Genomic DNA, 9,830 nt, shown 5'->3' with positions numbered 1-9,830 from the left:
GGGTCAAAGAGTTTGGATCCCCGCCATCCAATACCTATGGGCATTGAAGGAGATCCTACTAAATTTGACCCAGGTCCCTTGCAGGACCTCTAAACGCTGAACAAGGGCAAGACCCTTACCAAACCGTTCCCTTAACCCCCGACCAGGTAGCCAACATACCTCCATATAGACCGTGGAAATATGAATGGTGAAAATCTTTTATTTTATATAGACAGTAAAATAATGCCAAGACACCACGGACAAACGATAAGGAAGAATCACCTTCGACATAAGCAACTAGTTATTAAAGTCATTAATACAAAACCAAATAAAAAGTGCAAAAGATTAAAAATAAAAAGTATTATACTAAACACTTGTCTTCACCAAGTGATCTAAGAGACTTAGGCAAACATGGCCTTGATTGTCAAGAACTCTTACGATCAATCTTGGATCCCGAGACGACTCACACACTCTATGATGGACAATGGATGATAGTGGTGGATGATGGTGTTATAGTGGTGCTGGGTGGTGGATGAAGTGTGAGAGAGGTGGTGTGCCAAGGGATGAGTTGCAATGAAACCAAGCACTCCTATTTATAGGCTGAACAGAAGGCTGGGCACGGCCCCGTGTCCGCTGCACACGGCCCCGTGCCTGTCTGACACTCTCTCTCTTCATTAATTGTAATTCGCAATTACAATTAATGCGCCTGCTGTACTTTCGCCACGCCCCCGTGTTCACTGGGCACGGCCCCATGGTGGGCAATAGAAGCTTCTATAGGTTTGTCTTTTCTGCTGCTTCTTGGGCACGGCCCCGTGCTGGCTGAGCACGGGGCGTGTTCAGTCTTCTGCCTTCTCTATTTTGCTTGGGAGGATGCTGTTGGGGGGTCGGGCAATCCACTTATGTTCCTTTTCTTGTATTTATGTTAGATTTAGCTGTCTTTTTGCTTCTTTTGTGAATTGGAGCTCATTTAATCCTGAAAATACAAAAGGAAGACAAAAACACTCTTTTTCCAACATTAGTACTTAAAAAGGGTTAGTTTTATGCCTCATTTGATGTAATTTATATGTTGCATTTTACACTCATCAAATACCCTCACACTTGAATTTTTTGCTTGCCCTCAAGCAAAACTCTTTAATACGTGGCTTACACTCCCAAATGGAATGGGTAGAAGATAAGGTTTTGGCTTGTCATAGAGTGTCGGGAATCCAAGATCTTTTTGGTTTTATTTTTATTTATTTACAATCATATTCGTTATGATTTATTTAGAACGTTTCATAGGAGAAATTACTTATTTGGGCATAGCATGCCTTTTTTTTAAAATTCCATTTATATACAAGTTAACATACCTCACGGGAGAAATCACTCACACTCGGCCGAAGGTGTATTTTTAGTGAATCACTCGAGAGCGGCGTGGAACTTATCCCTACCATAGGCTTGCCAAGCAATCAATCCTCCTACTTTTTAACTTGTTACCTTTGTAAATATCAAGAGGACTTTTTGTAAAGGGCGAAAAGCGTAAAAAGCGTCGGTTTTCGTAAAACATTTTGTTTTAGTGACTTTTTATTCTTAATGAAGTATTTCTTCAAACAAGCTTTTGTTTTAAGAGCTTTGTTTGTTTATTTCTAACTTCATCATTTTTTTAGTCACACGAAAACCGAGCTTGTTACTAAAATAAAGGGTAAGAATAAAAAGGGTTTTGGTAGGTAAAAGGGTTTTAGGGTAAAGAAATGAAAGGTTTAGGCTCAAAGGTGTTAACTAGGGGGAGTTTTTGGGTAGGTGAAAAGAAAAATAAAAATAATGGTTTTGAAAGAAAAAGAGTTAGTCCTAATGCCTCCATCATTTACTTACTTGGGTTTAAGTTGGTAAGGACCGGGAATGAATCGTCGTGGCAAGTTCTAGAGTCGTAAGAACCAAGCGGCTATTCACACAAGAAACGAAAAACGAGCATTTAGTCTAAAGATGTGTATTTGTATGCTCAATAAAGGCTCAAAACTCACTTTTTATGGGAATGGGTTTTTCTATGTGATCAAGTATATATAATCGAATTTTAACTAAGCGGCTATTCACGACGCTATCGGTTGCAAACTTGCAAAAATATAACCTTATTAATCGTAGAATTCCCAACTTAAACTTTAGACAAGAAAAAAAAATGAAATTTTTTTTTTGAAAACAAAAAATTTGGGGTGATTAGCGGTTCCAATAGAGTTTTGTGTAAGGCTTGTTATTTGGACTTGCAAAATTTCAAGGTTTTAGCATCCCCCCACACTTAAATTACACATTGTCCTCAATGTGTCCCAAAAATAAATTTTTAGGTTTATTGAATGTGTAACATGGTGTTTAAAAGCAAAAATTTATGTTACTGGCAGCTTGGACACGGCCCCGTGGGGACCGGGCACGGCCCCGTGTTCAGGTGCCAGTAACGATAATTAAGGAAAAGAAACAGAAGCCTGGACACGGGGGCGTGTATGGTGAACACGGCCCGTGTCCAGTTACCTGAACTGGGCATTTTCTTGCAGGGGGTTCAGCACGGGGCCGTGTTGGCTGGGCACGGCCCGTGTTGAACCTACTGTAACGGAGAAATCGTCGACGTGTGGTGTGACAACCCTCACCAAATCAGGTATCCGTACGACTTAATTAATATTTAATTACTGCTTAATTACCACCCGATCTTTAAACGTAGCTTACGCATTTTTGAAAAAATACTAGTGAACGCGTATTTTGACAAAGGCATTATATTGGGAAAATTATATGTAACAAAATATAATATTTTTGGGAAAAATATTTATATTTTGGAGAAAGGATTAATATATACTTTAAGTGAGACTTAATAATATATTACGAAAATTCACGAACGCACATGTATTTAAGCCCCCATCCTTGGGAAGGAAAATATTTACCAAATATTTACAAAGTGTAAACACGAAATAGTTGTCTAACTATTTCAGCAAAAACTTAAACCTTAAACTAAGGCACGGCCGTCCGTCTAATAAAGTTAGTACGTGTAGGTCGTCGCACAGCAGATTGATCAGGAGATTTTCTTGATAGAGACGCACCACTGTGAGTTCATGTCCCCCTTTTCTCTTAACTGTTCTCAGTTTTCTAAACTGCGTGGGTGAAATACATGTTACTATGATTTCGAATACTTTTTACATGGTATGGTTAGCGTAAGGAGGGTTATTACCTAGATCATGTGAATGGGTAGGCTGTTATCGTAAGACCATTAATCCTTGTATAAGGACCGAGAGGCATGAGTGATAGATCTATCGGGTGTTGCGAGCCCCACACATGAGCCAGCGTGTGGCTGCATGTGGTGACTATGTCGTTCCGCCGGAAGGACCAGTATGAAATACGCGTTACAGGTTTGAGTGCTTCCTAGGCCATTTCACTTATTAATGTATTAGCTACACATTAATTGATCTCTTTTTCCTTATTGGTACATAACAGGAATTTTCATACATACAGACATTTTACAAAGGTTTATATCAACTCACATACACATGACTCGCTCAACTTTATGTTGACTTTTCAAACTACATGTATTTCAGGGAACTAAAGATCTGGCGCGGTATGCTACGTTTTCCCGCTGCATAAGAGTTTCGAGGTCATACAAGTTTAGGGGATGTGACTTTTACCTGGACGAGTCACAGTCCTTAAACTGCGTTTATTTCATGTTGGTGTTTGTGTCTTTCAAACAATGTTTTTGTGTTATCAGGTTGTAGTGTCCGTTGCGTGAGTCAACGCCGTAAGACAATGTTGTGTTATTTATGTTTTAAAACTTAATTCAATGGATGATCTTGCATGGTTTTATTTTCATATAGCTTTGTTATGATTAAGCTATGGTATTAAGAAGTCACACCAAATTAACCACGCTTCCGTAAAGCCAGGGTGTGACAGCTTGGTATCAGAGCTCTGATCATAGCGAACTAGGATTCCTTCTCGAGTCTAGACTATGATCACTAGGGCTCTCATGAAAACATTTTTACATTGCATACCACTTAAGTCCAGATCCAAAACATTTTTACATACAAATGTTGAGCACATTTTATTTATTAGTTATAGGCTCAGTCTGGGAGGCTGAGGCTCGGTCTGGGAGGCCAAGGCTCGGTCTGGGAGGCCGAGGTAGTTGTCTAGTGGGACTAGGAAGAGCGGTCTGGGAGGCCGAGGTAGTTGCCTAGTGGGACTAGGAAGAGCAGTCTGGGAGGCTGGGAGGCTAGTGGGACTAGGAAGAGCAGTCTGGGAGGCTGGGAGGCTAGTGGGACTAGGAAGAGCAGTCTGGGAGGCTGGGAGGCTAGTGGGACGAAGATCATTCTGGGAGGCTGGGAGGCTAGTGGGACTAGGAGAACTATTTGATTGCTTAATTGGTGACTAATATGTTTATCTGACTATATGACTGATTATTTGTGCCTATATGTGTTTGTGTTACAAACGTCATGCCTTCATCATGTACTAGAAAGATGGACACTACGAATCCCATGGCCATAGTATCAGACGACATAGTTTCATCGGAGCACGAGGTGTACATCTCCGATACTACCGGCACAGATGATGATGACTTTCAGCCCTTTGCGTTGCTTGATGTCGTAGCAGAGCCTACTGATGGCCATCTTGTTGGGAATTTGCCACTCGCGGTGATCCCTGCTCCTGTGCCCCTTGCCGCTTATCCCGTTGTTGATGTGCCCCCCGACGTGGTCTCTGACGACGATAACGATCTATTAGAGGAGGACCCATTTGAGGGCGAGGCCCTATTGCTGCTGGTGATAGCCTGCTGCTTGCTGACGCTCCTGCAAGAAGAGGCTCATGCCCATTTACCTGTCCCAGACCCATATGAGTCTGTGGCGTCCACATCTTTGCATACACAGGGAGTGCAACATCACTCACACGACGCCGACCCTGATATGGGGTCATCAGCTGCACCAGTTCCCGCGCACAGCTTTGAGTTTGATCACGATATTGAGAATGATCCCTTTTTTCCATCTGGTTTTGATCCAGATCATGACATGGAGTTCATACACTTAGACCAGCCCTTGGAGGATTCTGTAGTCCCTATCGACCCTATGTTTGATGATCCGGCTGATTTTGAGATGGAGTTTGTTGATCCGGAGCCGGCTGTGGCCCCTGAGCCAGGCGTTGCTCCCGACCCCGCATTGGAGCATGACCCTGATCATGCCGATGCACCTGCTGTTGCTCCTTGATTGATCATCTGCTTGGACGAGAGAAAATTGGCGTAACTGTGCAAGACAATTTATTATTACGGGGGCCCACTTAATAGCGACTTGTAGTGCACATAAATCCTGGTGGACTCTGCGGGTCAAGCTAATGAAAACCAATGTAGCAGGAAATAACTAAAACACGAATGACCAAGGCGATGTAGCCTCGAGTTCATTCTATTACAAGCAACAAGCCAAATTGGCAAGCCTATGTGAAGGCTCAGAAATTTATTTCCCCACTCATACGTTGAGTATATTTTCGTGTAAAATTGGGTGATTACATGATGGCTTATGGTGCTATGTATCTCATAGACAATTGAAATGTTGTCTAGCCCGCTTCATACCACTTCGACAGAAGAGAATGCACCCAGACGTGTCTCAGACACCAGTATACTGCTAAGGACAGAAGCCGAGCTGCAAGAACGCATCTCACAGGCAAATGCACGACATGAAGCCCTCCGCTCTAAGCACAATGATGGCATTACTGGAAATAACCCTCCAACTGGCTGCACCTATAAGCAGTTCCTGAACTACAAGCCTTTGAACTTTGACGGAGCAGGAAGTGCTGTTGCATTTGTTCGTTGGTCCGACAAGATTGACTCCATTCTAAGAATGAGTAACGGTTCACCCCAACAGAGTGTTCCCTATACCTCGGGGTTATTTCTAGATGACACACTCTCATGATGGAACCTTCAGGTTCAAACCCTTGGCACAGATGTTGCTCATGCACTGAGCTGGGACTAGCTCAAAGGAATGATGGAGAAGAAATACAATTCTAGGGCTGGAATCCAGAAGCTTGAGGTGGAGTTCTGGAATTGAAAATGGATGGACCAGAGATTCCTGAATACGTCCAGCAAACTCACGACTTGTCTAGGGTCGTCCCCTACTTAGTCAAACCGGAGTTCAAAAGGATTGAACGATTCATTTGGGGACTTGCACCCCAGATCAGGGGCATGGTTACTACCTCGAAGCCCTCAACCATTACAGAGGCTATCGATATGGGTGATTTATTTATAACATGAGATGATATTGTTGTATACTTACGTACACTCTACTTACTATGACCTGACCAGCATGAACCATCTTTTAGAAGATGCCACCAAGACGCGAGACGCATATGCCTACCAACGAGGCAGAACTTCAAGGAACCATTGCTGCGCCATAGCGCAGTATGCAGCCTTAAACGGAGGAACAAGCGGGAGCCATTCAAGTAACAACGACAACAACAACCTGACTCATAGGGGCACGTACAAGCAGTTCCTAGACTGCAAGGCCGTGAACTTCGACGGCACCGGAGGTGCTATTGCTTTTGTAAGATGGGCCGAAAACACGGAGTCTGTTCTCCGACTGAGCAAGTGCGCTCCAGACCAGCAAGTTACCTACATTTCTGGGCTATTCTTGGACGGAGCCCTGTCCTGGTGAACTTACAAATGCAAACTCTTGGTTAAGTCGCTGCTTACGCATTGATGTAACGCCCCGTGTTTTCATAACTTTCCTAATTTAGGAATCGAGCCTTGAAAATCTTTTTATAGAAACTGTCCCTTTAGAATAGGTTAATCGTCGAAAAATTCTTTTTCTTTATTTAACTCGTTACAAATGTGGTTATTAATCTATAGTATAATTAATTAAATTAATTAAGTTTGCAATTTAAAAGTATTTATTTTAATCGAGTTAGTCTCGTTGAGCTTTAAAGTTAGTTCATACAAACTAACCTAGTCGAGTTAATTTATAAAGTTAGTTTATTTTTTTTACAAGTTTTATAACATCACTTAGTTAATTAAGGTCAAGGACTGTTTGAGTATCTTTCTGACTTTGAAACTTGAGGGACTATATGCGTATTTACTTGATTGTATAAAAAAAAGGGAACTAAACCTAATCCCTTCATCATCCATTTTGCAGCCGACACCATCTTGTTCCCTCCTAATCTTTTTTGTGTTCAATCTATGAACAAGTAATACACACACTTGAAACATCTCTCAAAACCTCTCTCCCTCTCTGAGTTATATATGCAGACAACAACACTCACACAAGACTCTACACAGCCACCACATCTTCACCGAGACCCCTGCCCCATCATCTCTCTCGCTCGATCTCCGGCAACCGGAGCTACTCCGGCGGCGGTCCCGTTACCAACCACACCCTCACAACCCTCCTCTCTTCATCAATAACTTCACCTCTTCACACCCCCCCCTGTTCGATCTCCGGCCACCACCATTGCAGTGATGGCGCACGCGAAGAGAAAGAGCGACGACGGCTGCGACGCCGTCATCCGCGGCGGCGTGGGATTTCGGGTTGAGCTTGTTCGAGTTTTCAGGTATGAGTGTCTCAGGTTTCGGTTCACGTCAGTTCGTTTCCGGCTCCGACTACAGTGACAATGATGGTTATTTCAGTTCAAGATGGGGGCTTTATTTTCGGTTCGGTTCAGGTTAGTCAGATTTCGAATATTATTCGGTTGATTTTCAGTTTCATTTCAGAATCGAGTTTCGTTTGGTTCAGGTCCCGGGTCAGGTTTCACGTACAGTTCTGATTCAAGATTATTTTGATTCGAGTTCGATCGGACTCGGGTTTTGGTTCTGTCACAGCACGAGTCAACGTGGTGTGTTGGCTCGGTTCAGATTCGCATTCGAATTCAGTCCAGTATATCATTTCATTCCTTCATTTAAATGCTCTTTGGACTTTGTAAATGGAAACAAAATAAAGGCACTTATATATAACAACATGATTTCGTTTTGGGTTCCAGTTGGTTCAGGTTCTAATTAGATTATGTGTTGTGTTCAGTCGGGTTCCGGGTTAATTCTGATTTCGGCTCAGAGTTGGTTCGGATCCAGTCAACACTGGTCTAACCGGTCATATTCGTTTTTCGGTATAATCCTAATGCCTCGAAGTACATTTTAGTATTTATGTTAATGATGTTTTAATCGTGAAACCAAACCTTTTATACTTTATAAACATAATAGAAATGTAACATATAGATATATTTATATTGTTTCGTCAATTGTTTATCGAATTTTGAAAATAGATCGACAACATGTAATGTCGGGATTGTCCAAAAACAGAGGAAACTCTGCCCGTTTTTCGTAAGAATCCGTGAAACGATAACGCGTTTAATTATAAAACCAAACATATCGGATTCAAATAATTTTTATAACGATAATTATAAATGTATACTTATTTTGGACACTTTTGAGATTTTAAATTTTTTTAAAATCCTTTTTTCTTTTTCCTTTTTTTTCAAAATAAAACCTTTATAATTTCTATTCCTTGAAAAGTTCTTTTAAAATCCTCCTAATCTTTAAATCCATTATTAATTAAACGAGTTTTCATCTAAAGTTCTTTCCTTGTAAGAATCTTTACAAACCGTAAATTTATGAAATAAATATTCTTTTCTAATTTATTATAAACTTCTAAAATAATAAACAGTTCATTTTAATCCCTTTTATAACATTAAAGCTTAATATTGAGATAAATTATCTAAATAAATTAATTTATTTAACTATTAAATAATAATAAGTTCATGATATTCTAAATATCTAGGCTAAACTCTCTCTCGTTCGTACTCTCGAAATTGTTCCAATCTTTACTCGTGCGTTATTTTACTAGGAGTCGCAATCGTAACAACTCATAACCTCGAGACTTCGGTTTTCCTTCCTCCTAATCTCGTACACTCGTCAACACTTGGATAATCGGAAGACTTAGCAATTATGTGAGTATACTCGATCCCTTTTTCACTTTACACTTTGGGATGCAACATGTATGATTATACAAAACACACTTTTATGCTTAAAACAAAACATACTCTGTCTATGAACGAAACATGAAACTATTGTGATCAATTGCTATGCTTGTATGCTCTATGAACGATTTGTAACGTTATATGCTCATTAACTTTGCTAGCCCACCTTAACAATTATAGCGCTATAGGATTAACGCCCCGCCCGCTATTCTAATTGGGTATTGTTGAGTTAAACATTTCTATCCCGCTAAACTATTGGGATTAGGCTATTGTGCGTTGTATTCTTGGGTTTGATCATCTAGTACGCCAAAAATTGCATCGCTAGTAAATTTAATCACTATGTTACATGTTGGATATGAGTTTTTATTCTATTATGCTATGTAAACAAACTTGTATACTCGCTCTTTGCTTTTGCATTGAAACTCTATTTTAGTACATGTTGCAGGTTGACAGTCAAGATGTTGAAGAATCAAGTTAGGATGGACTAGATACCCATTTTAATAATAAACCATGTTTGTTGCAATTTGTCATTATTTGAATCAATGTATTTGAATTTAGTCATTTATGAAATTTGATTTAAATTATACTGTCACATAGCGTTATGATGTCTCTTGCAATCTAGTTTTCGTCTCATCCCGATGTTTCCGCCATCGGTTGGGGTGTGACAATTGACCTGGGCTTAGTTAAAGGAGTTGATGAGAAAGAAGTATTGTTCTCGTGCTGAAATACAAAGGTTGGAGACTGAGTTTTGGCATTTGAGGATGGACGGTCCCAAAATCGCGGAGTACGTTCAGAGATTCCACGACCTACCTTATGTGGTACCTTATATGGTAACACCGGAATTCAAGCGAAGTGAGCGCTTCATTTGGGGTTTAGCTCCTCAAATCATAAGTATGGTGACCTCTTCAAAG

General features: G+C 40.7%; 1 long non-coding RNA gene across 4 annotated transcripts; it reads left to right on the top strand.

Moving 5' to 3' along the window:
- Positions 1-7,076: 7,076 nt before the first annotated feature.
- On the top strand, positions 7,077-9,499 carry LOC110868520. 4 transcript variants are annotated; one of them, XR_002552531.2, is made up of 4 exons: positions 7,077-7,611; positions 7,683-8,049; positions 8,787-8,889; positions 9,365-9,499. It is a non-coding gene; the product is annotated as an uncharacterized LOC110868520 (long non-coding RNA). The 4 variants fall into 4 exon arrangements; XR_002552533.2 differs by lacking the exon at positions 7,683-8,049; XR_002552532.2 differs by having other exon boundaries at positions 7,077-7,823.
- The last annotated feature ends 331 nt before the right edge of the window (positions 9,500-9,830 follow it).

This window comes from Helianthus annuus, chromosome 12 (assembly GCF_002127325.2).
Source record: "Helianthus annuus cultivar XRQ/B chromosome 12, HanXRQr2.0-SUNRISE, whole genome shotgun sequence".
In the NCBI taxonomy this organism is placed as follows: Eukaryota; Viridiplantae; Streptophyta; class Magnoliopsida; order Asterales; family Asteraceae; genus Helianthus; species Helianthus annuus.
This window is presented reverse-complemented; position numbering and strand designations above follow the sequence as displayed.